Source organism: Papaver somniferum, chromosome 10 (genome assembly GCF_003573695.1).
Source record: "Papaver somniferum cultivar HN1 chromosome 10, ASM357369v1, whole genome shotgun sequence".
Classification (NCBI taxonomy): Eukaryota; Viridiplantae; Streptophyta; class Magnoliopsida; order Ranunculales; family Papaveraceae; genus Papaver; species Papaver somniferum.
Window position 1 is genome coordinate 20885113 of NC_039367.1, and position 19214 is coordinate 20904326.

The 19214-nt window shown below is 36.9% G+C and overlaps 1 long non-coding RNA gene across 1 annotated transcript; it reads left to right on the forward strand.

Annotated features, from left to right (window-relative positions):
* Positions 1–2644: 2644 nt before the first annotated feature.
* Positions 2645–3439, forward strand: LOC113317371. The gene is made up of 2 exons (XR_003343475.1): positions 2645–2785; positions 3070–3439. It is a non-coding gene; the product is annotated as an uncharacterized LOC113317371 (long non-coding RNA).
* The last annotated feature ends 15775 nt before the right edge of the window (positions 3440–19214 follow it).

The window sequence follows — 19214 nt, forward strand, 5'->3', positions numbered from 1 at the left end:
GTAAACCTTGGTCTTATTTACATTTCAGCACTTTACATTCATTTAGTTCCGCATGCATTTGCTTATATATGTTGCTTTCCTTTTATATTTGTACCCCATGCATAATCGCTACGCACGGGGAAGTTGGAGGAGGCCATGATAATCCCGTGGGTTTTGAGCCAATAAACCCACATCAGGGTATCACCATCGTAATCTCTTTAGACTTTAACAATTGATTGCGGGCATTCGGACCCCGCGTAGTTCGTGTGTCCACACAAAGAAAGACAAAATGATTTATACGGTATCGACGAATACCAAAGAGATAATTAAAATAACAGTAAGGATACCAATGTATACTAAACATACTCTTGAGTACAAACCATTATCAAAGAAAGAACACATCCACCGCTCACTCCAACCATTAATCTCCGAGTGTTTAATAACACTAAGAAGAAAGCAATCCGAGTGTTTAAACATTGAAAACCAAGCCATATCATACTATTTTAACTTCTCCAAAGTAGTAATATTATTCACATATGCTATCAAGACATCATATCTAAAAATTGGCATCAAGAAAACATGCTACCACAGCTAATAAAATCAATCAGAACCAGTCAGACTAGATGAATAAAAATGAGTATGTATATATGTCGCATCTCGTCCAATGTCTCTTATCCCTGTATAACAAACTCCAACTAATTATGACACAACCATATACACCAAGTTATGATCAATCCCTAGCATAGAAGTGCGAATTGAGAATTGAGCCAAAACACCACTAGTCATTAGTGCCACTTAGATTTACAAACCAATATAATAATTATCAAGTCTGGCAGAGACTTCATTTAAATTGTAAGTACAAGTCTTGGTGGCACAAACGGAGGCACTACATACCAAGTGACCAATGATCTAAGAGTTTGTCATTTCGTAATTACTAAATTGATTAGAGCAAATAGAGCTTGGACCCGTAGGGGGTCCTCAAAGGTAAGTCATTAGTTCCCAAGTTAAGAACTACAAAAATGGAATTTTGAGGTTGAACTGCCTAAATTCATTTAGTAGTAGTAACAACAACGATGACAACAAGAATCATAATTCAAAATTCATATTGTGTACTGCCATAATCGCATCAATAAGCAAACCCATATATATAATCCTAGTAAAATCAAACAGTCACCAGCTAGACATTAGATTGTAACCAATTATGGACAGCCTGAATTGAACATTTACGACCCTTAATTCAAATATTTGGTTGGTGGACGTGTGCTACTAATAGGCTGTGCGTAGTGCTAAAAAAAGAGGTTCAATAGCGTAAACTTAACGCACACAAAAATAACCGAAGGAAAATATGATGAAACAGATTTAAGCAATTGTAATGGTTATTGAATACTGAATGAGTTCATTACATCTGGATAAATATAAATGTGTCTGAACAAAGGAAAACTAAACACATCCCAAAGCTAGATACACCCAGAATAAAAAATAGATATAACAGAATCACACCTCTCTTACACTCAACACACTAACAGCCTTCATATCACTGGTAGTTAATTCAGGATTCTTTGCAGATATATTGTGGCTCAAATTAGGATTATTCTTCTTTGCATGTAATTGTATATATTACTTAGAATAGTTAGCCAAATAGTATATAGCATTAGTTCTATATTTTGTTGCCTGTTATAGGCTGTACAATGATCTTATTTATACAGAATGAAATGAATAGAGAAGGCATTCAGCCATTTAGCATTTAGATTGTCATGGCATCAGAGCCAGCAATCAGTTTCTGATTTTTTTCTTTGGGCTGTCTTTTCGTCTCGTCTTGGTTTTCGGTTGATTTTCAACAATTTTGGTTTTATTTTTTTAGAAATGTCTATCGAACATTTTTCTGGAAAATCCTCGGAGACATTTGCAATCAGGCTTACAGGTAAGAACTATGTTGCCTGGGAGTTTCAGTTCAGAATGTTCTTGAAAGGGAAGACACTTTGGAATCATATCGACGGCAGTTCTTCAAAGCCTACAGACGTTGAGGAACTTGCGCAATGGGAAACCAAAGATGCTCGCATCATTTCTTGGATTTTAGCAACTATTGAGCCACGTATGGTCAATAATCTGCGTTCTTTTCATACAGCAAAACAAATGTGGGATTACCTGAGACGTATTTATCACCAAGAAAATATTGCACGACGCTTTCAACTTGAACTTGAAATCAGTCAATTCAGTCAAGGTAATCTTTTCATTGAGCAATATTATTCTGATTTTATTAACCTCTGGAGCGAGTATTCTGGTATTATTTATTCTAAGGTCTCTCAAGAGACGTTGGAAGGTCTTCAGGCAGTGCATGAGGAAACCAAGCGGGATCAATTCTTGATGAAATTGAGACCAGAGTTTGAGACTGCGCGAGCAGGATTGTTGAACAGAAATCCGGTTCCCTCATTAGATATATGTGTTGGTGAATTATTGCGTGAGGAACAAAGGATGGCTACACAAGCTGCTATAAGTGGGCAGAAAGAAACGGCTGATTTGGTCAATCTGGCCAATGCTGCTCAAGGGAGGAATCATGGGAAAGGGCAATCACAATGCTATAGTTGCAAAGAGTTTGGGCATATTGCATGCAATTGCAATAAGAAATTCTGCAACTATTGCAAACAACAAGGACACATTATCAAAGAGTGTCCTACACGTCCAGAAAATAGAAAAGCCCAAGCATTTCAAGTTGTTGCTTCATCCTCTACTGTTAGTCAGTCAACAATTACTCCAGAAATGATACAACAAATGATTCTTTCAGCTTTCTCTGCGCTTGGACTTCAAGGTAATAGTAAGTCAATTACCTTTCCTTGGATTGTTGATTCTGGAGCGTCCAATCATATGACTGGCTCATCTGATTTATTACACAATGTAGGGGAGTATACTGGTACACAAAATATTGAAATTCCTAATGGCAGTAAACTTCCAATTACAGCTGTTGAAGATATTACACCCTCTTTTCGTCATGTATTTATTTCCCCTGGATTATCTACTAGCCTTATTTCAGTTGGTCAAATGGTGGATAATAACTGTGATGTGCACTTTTCTCGTAATGGTTGTGTTGTACAGGATCAGGTGTCGGGGAAGGTGATCGCGAAGGGGCCTAAAGTGGGCAGAATTTTTCCGCTGCAATTTTCGATTCCTAGAACTTTGTCTTTAGCTTCTATTTTAGTTGAGAATAAGGCTTCCATTTGGCATAAACGCTTGGGTCATCCGAATAATGAGATTTTATCAACATTAATGAATCGTGGTTTTCTTGGTAACAAAGATAAAAGTTTCAATTTTGATTGTTCTACCTGTAAGTTGGGGAAGAGTAAAGTTTTACCTTTTCCTACATCTGGTAGTCATGCTACTACATGTTTTGAGATTATACATTCTGATGTTTGGGGTATTACTCCTGTTATCTCACATGCTCAATATAAATATTTTGTTACGTTTATTGATGACTACAGCCGTTTTACATGGATTTATTTCCTGCGCACCAAGGCTGAAGTATTCATTGTGTTTCAAGCTTTTCTAGCCTATATTGAAACACAGTTCTCTACATGTATTAAGATTTTGCGATCTGATAATGGAGGTGAATACATGTCACATGAATTTCAGGGATTCTTGCAACAGAAAGGTATTATATCTCAGAGATCTTGTCCTAATACACCTCAACAAAACGGGGTGGCTGAATGTAAGAACCGTCACTTGTTGGATATGGTTCGAACATTGCTTTTGGAGTCCTCTGTTCCAGCAAAGTTTTGGGTGGAAGCTTTATCTACGGCTGTATATTTAATCAATCGCTTACCCTCTCAACAATTGAGTTTTGACTCTCCTTATTATCGCCTCTTCAGCACATATCCTCAGTACGACAGGTTGCACACTTTTGGGTGTGTTTGTTTCGTTCATCTGCCTTCTCATGAGCGTCACAAACTTATGGCTCAATCAGTAAAATGTGTTTTTATGGGGTATAGTACTACTCAGAAAGGATATCTGTGCTATGATAGTGTTGCTAATCGCATGCGTATTTCTAGAAATGTGATTTTCTTTGAAAATGAGTATTTCTTTCAGCAGCATGTCTCTCATCTTGATAATGTTTGTATTCCTACTTTTGAGCATATCAATGATCTGTCACCACTCATTGAGCGTTTTAAACGCAACCATGTTTATCAGCGAAGACGGCCCCTTTCTTCACAAATCCTTCCCGACCCTGATCCGGTGATTGCTCCAGTGGCTCTCCGCAGGTCACATCGTACCACTCAGTCCCCCACTCGGTATGGTTTCTCTGCCACTTTAGATAACACTGAAATTCCCACATGTGATTCTAAAGCAGCTAAACTTGCATGTTGGACGAAAGCCAGGAAAGAAGAGCTTCTAGCTCTTCAGGAGAATCATACTTGGGATATTTTCCCATGTCCTGCGGGTGTAAAACCCATTGGATGTAAATGGGTATATTCCATTAAGCTACGCTCTGATGGGTCTCTTGACAGATATAAAGCAAGGTTGGTGGCACTTGGTAATCGGTAACAGCATGAAGTTGATTATGAAGAAACATTTGCACTTGTCGCAAAAATGACTACTGTAAGACTTATTCTTGCTATTGCAGCCTCTCAAGGTTGGCCATTGAGTCAAATGGACGTTAAGAATGATTTCTTACATGGGGATCTTAAGGAAGAAATCTATATGACTCCACCACCTGGATTCTTCTCCACTCCATCGACAGATGTTTGTAAGCTCAAACGATCACTTTATGGCTTGAAACAGGCACCACGAGCCTGGTTTGACAAGTTTCGCACTACACTTATCAACTTCTCCTTTGTCCAGAGTCAGTATGATTCTTCTCTGTTCCTTTGCAAAACTTTAAATGGCATTGTTTTACTCTTGATTTATGTTGATGATATCGTTATTAGGGGTACAGACTCTACTTTGATTTCCAAACTTAAAGAGCATCTTTGTCAGTCCTTTCATATGAAGGATTTAGGTCCTTTGCAATATTTTTGGGTCTTGAAGTTCAGTCGACAGACACTGGTCTTTTTTTACACCAACATAAATATACTCGAGATCTTATTTCTTTGGCTGGACTACAAGATGGTCGCTCAGTTGACACTCCTTTAGAGGTAAATGTCAAATATCGTCGGGATGATGGTGATTTTCTTTCTGATCCTTCTTTGTATCGTAGATTGGTGGGAAGCCTCAATTATTTGACGATTACAAGGCCAGATATTTCATTTGCTGTTCAACAGGTTAGTCAATTTATGCAAGCACCTACACACATCCATCTAGCTGTTGTTCGTCGCATTATTCGCTATTTGCAAGGCACTTCTGATAAAGGTCTCTTCTTTCATGTGGGTACTTCCATTCGTAGTGATGCAGACTGGGCTGGTTGTTCAGATACTCGACGTTCTATTACCGGCTGGTGTATGTTTCTTGGTGACTCTCTTGTATCATGGAAGAGCAAAAAGCAACAATGAATATCTAAATCTTCAACTGAGTCTGAGTATCGTGCTATGTCATCTGCATGCTCAGAAATTATTTGGCTTCGTGGTCTCTTGGGTGAACTTGGCTTCTCTCAGGCCGAGCCTACTCAACTTCATGCAGATAATACCAGTGCCATCCAAATTGTCGCAAATACAGTATTTCATGAACGTACAAAACACATTGAAGTGGATTGTCATTCTATTCGTGATGCATATGATAGTCGTGTTATTTCACTTCCTCGTATCAATACTTCTCTTCAAACAGTTGATGTTTTCACGAAGGCTCTTTCAAGAAAACGTCATCAGTTCTTGGTTGACAAATTGATGCTTCACAATCATCCAGCATCAATTTGAGGGGGGATATCACTGGTAGTTAATTCAGGATTCTTTGCAGATATATTGTGGCTCAAATTAGGATTATTCTTCTTTGCATGTAATTGTATATATTACTTAGAATAGTTAGCCAAATAATATATAGCATTAGTTCTATATTTTGTTGCCTGTTATAGGATGTACAATGATCTTATTTATACAGAATGAAATGAATAGAGAAGGCATTCAGCCATTTAGTATTTAGATTGTCACTTCAAACTGATGAACCTGTAAGGACATAAGTTTGCTAGCTAGCTGAGTGAACTGAGCAACACCAAGGCCCTTGGTCATAATATCTGCCACTTGATGCTGAGAAGGAACATAAGAGACTTGCAGAAATCCACTTTCAACAAGATTACAAATGCTGTGATAGTCGTTCTCTATGTGCTTGGTTCTGGCGTGAAAGACAGGATTAACAGCCAAACTACCTGCACTGGTGTTGTCACAGAACAATGTAGAAGGGGATGACAAAGAGACACCCAACTCAGTAAGTAAATAAGAAATCCACAGCATCTCAGCACTGGTGACAGCCAAAGCTTTGTATTCTGCCTCAGCAGAAGATCTAGAAATGGTAGGTTGCTTCTTTGAACTCCATAAGACCAAGGAATTCCCAAAAAAAAATACAATAACCTGCAGTTGACTTGCGTGTGTCAGGGCAGCCTTCCCAATCAGAGTCCGAGTAAGCATGAAGAACATCACAGGGTCCTGCAGAAAGAGTAACTCCAGAACTAACAGTTCCCTTGACATAGTGTAAAATGCGTTTAACTAGTTGAAGATGGACAAAAGTTGGTATGTGCATAAACTGGCACACATAGTTCACAGCAAAGCACAAATCAGGTAGAGTTAAGGTTAAGTACTGAAGCCCACCAACTAGTCTTCTGTAAAAAATAACATCAGTATCATCTAAGACAATTCCATGGTGGAATGAAACACGTGGACCAGAAGTAACTGGTGTAGTTGCAGGCCCACAAAGAAGCATATCAGCTTTCTGAAGTAGGGTAAGAGCATACTTCTTCTGAGATAAGAGAAGTGTGTCAGCTGTCCTTGTGTACTCTATACCAAGAAAGAAATAGAGATCTCCTAAATCTTTCATCGAAAATTCTTTACTCAACAAAGCAATGAAGGACTGAAGTAGCTCAAGAGATGATCCAGTCAATATAATGTCATCCACATACAATAGCAGAAGAAGCATTCGTGAACCAGATTGATAAATGAACATGGAAGTATCACACACAGATCTAATCAATCCATGTTGTGTAAGAAATCCACCAAATCTCTCAAACCAAGCTCTAGGAGCTTGTTTGAGACCATATATCGCTTTCTTAAGATGACATACAAAATCAGGATGAACAGGGTCTTCGAAGCCCTTAGGCTGTTTCATAAAGACATCTTCAGTCAAGTTTCCATGCAGAAACGGATTAGAAACATCTAGCTATCGAATAGTCCAGTTCTTAGAGAGAGATAGAGTAAGTACACACCTAATAGTGGAAATTTTAACCACGGGACTGAAAGTTTCAAAACAATCAACGCCAGCCTGTTGACTGCAACCCTGAGCAACTAAGCGAGACTTATATCTCTCAATCGAACCATCTGAGTTGTACTTAATTTTGTACACCCATTTACTACCCAACACATTCATACCATCAACATAACTAAGTTCCAAGTATCATTTTCCCTTAAAGATGTGTTCTCAGACCTCATAGACCTGACGCACTTGGCTTCTTTAGATGCAACTTTATAATTTTTAGGCTCAACTTCAGAGTGAAGAACAGATGTAAGTGCAAGTGGTAAGGAATAAAGAAAGGCATGATGAGCAACAAAATCAGATGGTAATGGTTTACATTTTGAAATACCAGGCTTAGATCTTGTAATGATAGTGGTGCTAGGTAAAATTGAATCTGAAGTTGGTTCTGTGGGAGAAATAAAGTCACTTGTAGGTAAAATTGGATCTGAAGTTGAAGGAAGAGTAACAGGTGATGGGACCAACAAAGGTACAGAAGAGACACCAATTGGAATAAAAACCATCTCATCAACTTCAGAATTAGAAGAAGCAACTTCAGAAACAGGGCTCAAAGTCTCAGAAAATGGAAAAGAAGTCTCATCAAATATAACATTACGAGAGACAAAAGTCTTCTTAGTAAGGGGATCATGACATTTATAACCTCTATATAGTGGACTGTATCCCAGAAAAACACACCTAGCAGACTTCGGGCTAAGTTTGTCGTGTCGATAAGCAGTAAGGTTTGGATAACAACTACATCCAAATACTCTAAGAAGACTATAGTCAGGCAAATCATCATACAGTACTTCAAAGGGAGACCGAAAATTCAGTACTTTGGTGGGTGTGCGATTGATAAGAAATGTAGTTGTAAGAAATGCATCAAACCAAAAATGCTTTGGAAGAAAAGCTTTAAAAGAAAGAGTATTGCCAACCTCAGTTATGTGACGATGTTTCCTCTCAGCAACGCCATTCTGCTGTTGAGTGTGAGGACAAGTGATGCCAGATGAGTCAAGAAATTATCCCTTAGTCAGTTCATAAGAGCCATCACACTGAAATGCTAATATTGTAGTAGACAGAAAATTCTCATTCACAGCTTTGAAGTGCTGAAAGCATTTAAGGGGATCAGTTTTATGAATCATAGGGTACAACTAATGAAAGCGACTAAAATCATCAATAAAAACTATATAATACTTGTAGCCTTCAAGAGAATGAACTGGTGCAGGCCCCCAAACATCACAGTGCACAAGAGCTAATAGTTGAGAAGATACCCTTTTTGAAGATTGAAATGGCAATTTAACATGTTTTCCAAGCTAAAAATCGTGACAGAAAGTGGGTAGTACTTTTGATGAAAGCTGAATGGCAGTAGTATTATTGAGTTTAGTAAGAATTGCACTAGAAGGGTGACTTAATCTCTGATGCCAAAGATTAGGATCAGCTACAATAGATGAAAAGGATATTATAGGAGTTTGTTGAATAGGATAGAGATTGTGACACACTGTCCCTTCAACAACAACTTCACTAGTGCTTAAATCCTTAATATTATAACCCTAATCAAACATTTCAAAAGAAACATTATTGTCCCTAGTAAACCGAGCAACATAAATCAAATTTCTTGCACAAAGTAGGAACCAAAAGAACATCTTTCAATATAAACTCAGCATTATCTATTGTTAAAATTGCAGAACCAACATGAGTAATGGGAAGAAATTTACCATTCCCAACCATGACTTGATTATTCCCTTTGTAAGGTGTAGAAGTATAAAGCAATGCAGAGTTATTAGTCATATGAGCAGATGCTGCTGAATCTGGTATCCATTGAGAGCTTAAAACAAGATCAGAAGTATGTAATATTGATGCAGAGCATGTATAAAAGGCTTGAGGTGAAGCAGACCTATCAGAAGAAGAATCAGGTGATGGTGAACTAGTATAAAAGGCTCTATGAGATGAAGTAGAGGCATTAGATGTAAAAGCAGCTTGAGACTAGTTGTTATTTTTAGGATACTGAGTGGGAGTGTTGTCATAATATCTAAAATGACACCTCTTAGCAGTATGACCAGCTTGCCTACAAATTTGACACTCAATCTCTGAAAAGTATGTAGGAATTGAGTTATCATAGTGTTGAGAATCACCAGAACTACTACTACCAGGAGAATTAGAAGAACTACCACTACCAAAAAAGAAATTGCTTCTACCAGCATTACTTCTACCAGCATTATTATAACCTCTACCTGAGTTATAAGAATTATTACTTCTTCCAGAGTTATTATAGCCTCTCCCTGAGTTGTTACTGGTATTACTTCTGCCTGAGTGATTACCCCTACCAAAATTGTTACTTCTAACAGAATTATGACCTCTACCAGAGTTGTTACCTCTACCAGAAGAGCTATAAAAAGCAGAAGGAGCATTGGTAGAATCTAAAGCATTTGTAGAGTCTTGATCCTGATTCTTTAACCATTGCTCATGATGAATAAAGCGAGAACGAAGCTCAGAAAAATTATAAGGTGTTTCATGATGTTGAGAAGTGATGACAAATTGATTATATTCTCTACCCAAACCATTCAAGGTATACATAACAATATCTTCATTGGACACACGAATCATTAATAGCAGCAAGATTATCAGTAATTTCCTTAAGATTAGTCAAGTACTCACCAACAGAGAGATTACCTCGATGAAGGGTTTGCAGCTGACCTCGAAGAAGACTACGACGAACAACAAATTGATCAGAAAATTCAGATCGAAGATAATCCCAGTACTGTTTCGAAGTAGTCAAGCCAAAAGTACTAGAGGAGACAGATTTGGATAAGGTAGCATTGAAACAGAAGATGATAAACCGATCCATCTGATGCCAAAACAGATTCTCAGGGTTGATAACTCGAGCTCCATTAATTGTGATATGAGTAGGAGGTTCAACGTAGGTTCCATCAACAAATCGAAGCAAATTTGTACTCATCAAAATAGACTCAAATTGATGACGCCAAAGTAAGAAATTGGTTGAATCAAGTTTAAAGAATACAAAATTATGGATATTCTGAAAGGGTAGAGTAAAGTGTAGATTCTGCTGCTGAAATTGATTAACGAGATTGTTCATATCTTGAGAATGATTGTTGATATCTTGAGGATTAACCACAGCGGCCGCAGCGGCTGGTTCAACAGGAGTACCCATCTATAAGATGTAGAAGCAGTGGAGATGATTGAGAGAGCAACATGATCGAATAGAAGTTATCAATGGTAATCTGATACCATGAAGGAAAGTATGATGAGACAGATTCAAGCAATTGTAATGGTTATTGAATACTGAATGAGTTCATTACATCTGGATAAATATAAATGTGTTTGAACAAAGGAAAACTAAACACACCCCAAAGCTAGATACACCCTGAATAAGTTCATTACATCTGGATAAATATAAATGTGTTTGAACAAAGGAAAACTAAACACACCCCAAAGCTAGATACACCTAGAATAAGAAATAGATATAACAGAATTACACCTCTCTTACACTCAATACACTAACAACAACATTTATATACTACGCCTTAAACAACTACAAATTGGGTTCAAATTCCACTTTTTAAGAAACAACCAAACTCCATTCATTCACCACTTAACCTGTCATTCTAAATTCGAAATGGGTGTTTCATGTAGCGCAAAATGAAGCTAACAAGACTAACATGACAAGATTTTACACTAAATAAGGTGCTTTCACAGTAGGCATAAAACTGTAATAATACTCAAAAAACAGTAAACCGCCTACCTCAAGTGGTTAACGAATGCGACTGACTCATCAAATCGCACTTGAACTTCGTTTTTCCTCCTGGAACTTCTGTCGAACATCTTATGTGCATTTCCTGGTGGTAGCCTACTATTTTTCTTCACCCTTTTATACATCTACTGCCTTCAACGTATTACAGCTGAATTACATCCAAGTTTGCATTTAACCACTAACGGCAGTTCACTCCCATCTACTTCAAGCAGGTCATTAACCTCCATAATATCATCATCTGTCTTAGAAACTATTCTTCTATCTCCGACGACCACATGCAACTCACTTGACCCAGAGTCAAGATTAAATTCATGTCCTCAAAAATTACTCCAAAATGAGACGACCGAACACATAATCACCCATAAAAAGAAATCTCTCAAATCAATCAAATATGAACTGATTGTGTTGAAAGTACCGATTTTGAAAAAGAGAAAGGGAAAAATAGAAGTAGAAAATCAAGGGTTCTTAGTTTTTCTCTCCAAATGGGTTTACTCAATCCGGCAAAAAGAGTAAATCTCTTCGTATAATTTTTTTGTTCTTTGGTGATGATGGAGGAGTGGAAGAACAATAGAACCAAAGTGAGAGAGTTAAAACGAGTGCCATCCGTGAAAAGAAATCCACCACTTGATTTTCTTGTGGTTATCATTAAAGTGTCCATGGATATTTGACATGTGTTTAGTTGCATGGAATTTTACTAATGTACTTGTCGCAAGTCGCCATACAACAATTGAAGCCTAAAGCCATCTCTATTTCGGATTTTGGGCACTCTTTCCACCCAAATGGGATGATTTAAACCCGATGAAAAAGGCACGGAGTGTCACATCACGTCCCGTGAATTTCTGCTGGAGTTTGCGAACTTAAAACAAACTTATTCCAGGTACTTAAGTCCGCGTACCAGTATGCGTACTTAAGTTGGTTATTTTCTAATAACGGTTATTCGTGAACTTAAACTTATATAAAATAAAGAATGCATACTTGCAAACCGGGAAAATAAAGTTAATGAATTGATTCGAGTGAATCATATCGTTTTTGCTTCGATTGTATCTTGTATATTTCTATAAGATCTAAGCAATTGAACAACTCTCTAACTAGTTCATTTGAGTCATTTGAACTAGTTGTGGTAAAGAAGAATATGGTTGATATGAAAGTACTCATATGTCTAACCATTTGGTTAACTACTGTTGAACCAACCAAGTGTACATGTTTGGTTACAGTTACACAAACCTAAATAAACGTGCATTTCATTTATGTGTAACAAGCTAAGTTCGATCTAACGGTTGAAAGATATTAGCTTGAATCTAATCAGGTTTTCATCTAACGGTGAATATTGAATGCTTCGTTACCAAGGTAACTTAGATTGCAAACCCTGATTTGAAAGTCTATATAAAGGAGAACTCTAGCAAATGGGAAACCTAATCCCCACACCTTCTGTATGATACTAGTTGTATTAGCTAGAGTCGATTCTCCTTTAACCTTAGGTTTCTTCTCGAGACCCTGTAGGTTAACGACTTGAAAACTTCATTGGGATTGTGAAGTCAGACCCAACTATTTTCTTTGTAGTTGCGTGATCTGATCTTGTTGTTTCTATCGTGTTTGATTACAATCGTAAGGTTGGATTGAGATTGATTTCCCTGATAGGCAAGATATAAAATAAGTCACAAACAACTTCGTCTTATCGTTTGTGTTTCTGCAATATCTTCTTTCGCTAGTCGATTATGACTATTGTGAGGTGATTGATAATTCTAGGCTGTTATTCGGGAATATAAGTCTGGTTATCAATTGGTTCATGTTCACCTTCATTTATCAAAAGATGGAACAAAAACTCTTGGGTATTTCTGTGGGAGACATATTTATTCAATCTTATAGACTTTTCTGTGTGAGACAGATTTTTCTATCAAGTCTTCGACTTTGGGTCGTAGCAACTCTTAGTTGTGGGTGAGATCAGCTAAGGGAATCAAGTGCGTGGTATCCTGCTGGGATTAGAAACGTAAGGAGCGCAACTGTACCTTGGATCAGTGTGAGATTGATTGGGGTTCAACTACAGTCCAGACCGAAGTTAGTTTGTAGTAGGCTAGTGTCTGTAGCGGCTTAAACAGTGTGTGTTCAATCTGGACTAGGTCCCGGGGTTTTTCTGCATTTACGGTTTGCTCGTTAACAAAACTTCCGGTGTTTGTGTTATTTCTTTTCCTCATTGTATTTTGTTATATAATTGAAATATCACAGGTTGTGTGTTGAATCGATCAATTGGGAAATCCAACCTTTGGTTGTTGATTGAAATTGATTGATCCTTGAACATTGGTCTTTGGTACCATTCAAGTGATTTTTCTTGTATTCAATTAGACTCGCAGGTTTCTATTTGCTTGAGTAAGTATTGAATCGAGAAAGTGAGATATAACTCTTTGATATACTTTATTAAGATTGAGTCTGACTGACTAGTTGATTCTCTTAAAAGTATATTGGAGTTAGTCCATACAGATTGCTAAGCGAAATATTTGGTGTGGTTGTTTGACCCCCGCTTTTTCAGATTGAACTATGCACAACCTGTGATATTTCAATTATAAAAATATAATACGGAAAAGAAATAACACAGACACCAGAAATTTTGTTAACGAGGAAACCGCAAATACAAAAAAAAACCCGGGACCTAGTCCATATTTGAACACCACACTGTATTAAGCCGCTACAGACACTAGCCTACTACAAATTAACTTCGGAATGGAATGTAGTTGATCCCAACCAAGTCTCACACCGATTAAGGTACAAGCGCATTCCTTACGCCTCCAAAAACAAGCTGGATTCTACGCACTTGATTCACTTAGATGATCTCACCCTCAACTAAGAGTTGCTAAGATCCAAAGTCGAAAACTTATAAACAAATCTGTCTCCCACAGATATGTCTATATTCTTTATTCGGTTTTTGTTCCGTCTTTTGATAAATCAAGGTGAACAAGAACCAATTGATAATCCAGTATTATACTCCCGAAGAGCATCCTAGAAATATCAATCACCTCACAATAACCCAACTGATTAACAAAAAAAATTTATTGCGGAATCACAAGAGTCTGAGACGATGAACTGTTGTGATTACTTTTTATATCTTACGTATCGGAGATAAATCTCGAGTTAATCTTAGAGAAGATAAAACTCAATAAGATAGAAAAAGGAAGATCGTAATACGCAACTAAAGATAAAATAATTGGATATGGCTTTACAAATCCCAATGAAGTCTACCTATAATGGTTTTAGGAAAATCCTAGGTTAAAGGAAAATCGATTCTAGTACGCAACTAGGAACCACAGAAGTGTGGGTATTAGGTTTTCCCATTGCTAAAGTTCTCCCTTATATAGTCTTTTAAATCAGGGTTTCTTTCAATCAAAGCTAAGATAGCTTAGTAACAAAGCATTCAAGATTCACCGTTAGATGAAAATTTTATTTAAGATTCAAGCTAAGTCTGCTTGAAAATAAAGCAATCAATCTCCACCATTATATGGTCTTAGCTTGTTACATACAAATGAAATATACCGTCATTCAGATATCGGTTACTGTACCTAAACGTGTATATAGTTAACCGAAGTTAGCCATATGAATACTTTTGTCTTAACCGTATTCATCTAACACTTCTAGATCAAATATGAAGATCAATCAAACATGAAAGATAATCAAATGAATCTAATTTTGTTTCAAATATAGTTGCTCAATTTTTCACTATCTCATAGAAATATATATGAACAAATTGAATCGGAATCGGTTTGATTCGTAATCGTACAAAGTACTTATACAAGAATCAATTCATGAACATTAAGTCATGGTTTGAAAAGATTGCATTCCTTATATCATAAATGTATTAGTTCATGAGTATCAGAATCATACATGACCGATTCTATAACTTCACCACTGTGTTCGCCAACCAGGTACGCGAACAGCAACTCCGGAGCTTGGCGTAGTCAATCCTTTCGCAAACCTGGTTCGCGAACAGCTGTCCCAGACCCAACTCAGGTAAACGCATACTAGGTACGCAAACAAGAGTTCCGGACCTTCTTAGGTAAATCCGTTCGCATACTAGGTACGCAAACAAGAGTTCTGGACCTGAATCATCATGATACAGTTCGCATACTAGGTATGCATACCGTGTTGTATACATGAGTAAACGTTCCAAACTCTCATTTCAGTCATTGAAATATCCTTGGAAGACAACAATGCTTGTCTCACATAAACTATTAACTTCAAGTAATTTTCAAGTGATCGAATCATCAATAAGAAACTTCCCAAGCTAATATCAAATGATTGTCTCATACAAATCCTATAAGATGTTCAAGGTAATTTCACATGATCATCTTTTGAATTATATTTAGTTTCCAACAAATAAATTGTTTCTAACTAAACTCTTCAAGAATATGATGAACATAGCTAAAGCAAAAAGCTTCCAACACATATTTCGAGAAGAAAAAAAAGTGAGATAAACTCGGCTCGAAATATCAAATGTGTATAATATAAAAATATATATAGATATACGACTTAGTCTCATTAGAAGATTGAATATACTTCTGAGTGATAGATAAGTTTTATTTTTCACATACCTTTTGTTGATGAAGTTCCTCCAAGCCCTCCTCATTAGAGCTTCGTCTTGAATTGGTGAACGCTGTGAAATCTAAAGCTCAATTACACATTCTATCCTAATCCGAGACATAGCTACAAGTACACTAGAAATCAAGTATATATTTATGATCAACTAAACTTGAAAAACAAGCTTGAGATAGCAACACTTGCGAGTTCGACCGAGCAGTGCTATAAAAATATGAATGTCTATCCTATATGGATTTAGACATTTTCCTTCACATACATTCCACTGGAGAAGCTCTAAGTCACGTACATCTTAGGGTTTGTGTGATTTAGAAATTGGGTTTGCAAAATAGGAAAGATGTCGACATAGTGAGTAATTTGAACATGTGACAGAATCTTATTTCTTAATTGTTCAAAGATATTCATTAATACTCAAGGTAAGATCCCAAACCGAAATAGTAAAGAATCTTTTTGAGATTTTTGAAATTAATATGTTATGTTTTATCAGCAACCAAAACATATCTCTGGAAAGATGTATTAGTTAAGTGCTAGCTAATATTGAGTTTTCCATGTAGATTTCGGGTATAAGTTGGATATTTGTTGGAATTCATAAAACCGAATTAAGGTGCTTTATTGCACATATTAAGAATGGCTGGAATTCTTAAAACCGAATTTAGATGCTTTATTGCACATATTAAGAATATCTTCGGTTATAGAAATTCCTTGGTGTCCAAACTACCTTGGTCTATAAATAGTGAAGTTTGTTTTTCGTGCACACTTATCTTAATCGAGGCAAACTTCATCTTTATTGTTTCTGGTGAAGCCGAATAATAACATTCTCGTAATATTACCTTGGAGAGAAGAGTAACCTAATTAGGATATTGTAGAGAAAGAAGATTTTTATTATTGGCTTTGTATCTTCGTGATTTTCTCTGTGCACAAACTTGGTCGACTGAGATCCGAATAGATCTAGTTTACTTTTTTATAGACTTATTATTGAACAGTCGTATTTAGATCGACACGCTATCATTTGGTGGTATTCTCCGGTACCTGAATCTGGCAGTTATGTTTGGATCGATCAGGTTAAATTATTTAATGCAGATCTTGGAAGATATAAAACCCGACAAAGAAGTTTAATTGATCATTTTAAACATTTTAGTCCTTGTCACACTCAAAATACATATTTCTGATTGATTTCCTAAGATAGGAGGGTGGTTACGAAACAGATTAGTCATTTACTGTTTGGAAGACGATCAAAAGGGTTGAGTGCTTAAAGTCTTCAGAGAGACTGAAACAACTTAAGATAGTGGACTCTACCATATGATTTACATGTGTTGTCCATATTGGTATTAGGCGCAGGGATACTAGGGAAACTAGGTAACTAAGAGTAGTTTACTTGGTCTCAACTATACGAAGTAGGTAGTGTCTTTGTATGGCGCCTTAATTCTGAGAGTATTTGAAACTGGACTAGGTCCCATAGTTTTTCTGCATTTACAATTTCCTTGTTGATAAAATCTTGTTGTCTGTTTTTATTTTACTTTCCGAATTATAATTTATTTAAGTTATAATTGAAGTAATTGCACTTGTACGTTAATCCCAAATACTTGGGTTGATCCCTATAGTTTAAGTTTCTGTTTCGAACTAGAAACAACATACCAAGTGTATACCTTGTAATTGTTATCTTATTGACAGTATCTGTCCATATAAAATCACGCAAGGTATATGACTTATAGGGTTGATATCGAAAAGATTTTGGTGTACTTGGTACCCTCGTCATTTCAATTGGTATCAGAATAGGCAAACACGAAAAGATCTAACAATATGTATTTGGTGCGATCTAACCTATAAGACTTGAATCGAAAATGGTTAAGGAAGAACCTAAAGTTTATCCAGTTAACGTATCACAAGGTTTTGATATAGTATGTCCATAGTATACTAAGAAAATACAGTTTGTTTTTCACCCCTTCAACAGTTCAATGTTGTTAGTTCATTCAATAAACAATCTAAAGGGAATGTTGTTAGTAATGCCTTTAAACTTATGGACATGTCTGCCATGCTTGGGAAGTGCGTCTTAAATGCCCTAGTATTTCTAGATGGGTTGAATTCTGCTATGCTTCTCCTTCCAAACTCTATTATGGTGCTTCTACTCTTTTTCCGCACAAGGTGTACAACAAGGAGACCCTTTAGGGCCTTTACTTTTTTCTTTGACCTTACATCCTCTTATTTTAAAAATCTCTCAACAATGTAAACTTGATTTCCAGGTGTGGTACTTAGATGATGGTACCATTATAAGAGATACCATGCAGGTTTCTAAGGCCTTTCATATTATTAAGAATGAAGGTGCAGCTGTAGGGCTATGTCTTAACATACAAAAAACGGAGTTGTTTTGGCCTTCTCTTGATTTAAGGAGTCTGCAAGAGGATAATTTTCCCGCTGATATAGGTAGATCTTCTGTAGGAGTTAAATTATTTGGTGGTCCTGTGAGTCTGAATGCTAAATTCTGCAGTCAATTGGTTCTTGACATAAGACCATTCGGTTATTGACGGCAGTACGCAGACTTGAAGATCCACAAAGTGAGTTGCTTCTTCTTCGGAACTGTACAGGTGTTTCTAAACTCTACTTTACGATGCGTACTACTGCTCCTAGTTATGTGAAAGAAGGCCAGGTAATTTTCGATATTCATTTTAATAAGTATATGAGGCATTTAGTGACTGGTGATGGACCAGGTTTTGGTCAATTACAGCAGAGATTAGTGTCTCTGCCCATCAGAGATGGTGGTTTGGGTATCTATTCTATGTTTGATACTATGCAGTATTATTTTTTGGCTTCTTCCTCTTAAACCTTACACCTACAGAAGAATATCTTATGTAATACATCAGTAGTGTCATCATCAGATAGAATTCCAGTTAAAGGTCCAGCATATCAACAGGCTTTTGACCATTTTTTCCAAGTGTGTGGTATTTATTTGTCTCAACTTAATAATTTTCTTGCTGCCCCCCATCTTATGCACTCATTGGAAGTTCAGTATTTTGCAGGTGTGACGAAAGACATGCCCCCTTTTTTCAATATGTCAAGGAATGACTCTGTGCTTTGGCAATGTAATAAAACCAAGTATGCTCAAGATTACTTGTTTGCTATTCTTGTTGACGGGCTTGGAAAAAAGCTGTGGCCACGTCAATTTTGTGCAATTCTTAGTTATAGGCTAGGCATTCCCCTCTTTGCAGAAAATAGTGTGTGCTTGTGTTGTAACAGGAATATGGATATATGTGGTGACCATGCCTTACATTATGGTAACGAAGTTGTTGTCAAGTTTCGACATGATCATGTTCGTGACACTTTTGCAGATATTTGTTATAGGGCAGGTGTACATCATAAAGTTGAAGCATCTTTGGGTTTCCTATCTCGTGATGGCGGTGATTCCAGACCAGCAGACATTCTTGTCTACAATTGGGAGGAGGACCGTGATACCTGTTTGGATGTGACGGGGGTTTCTCCTTTTACCGAGGGTGGTGTAGAATATTTTACACCGGGTCTTGCTTTGCTTAAAGTTGTG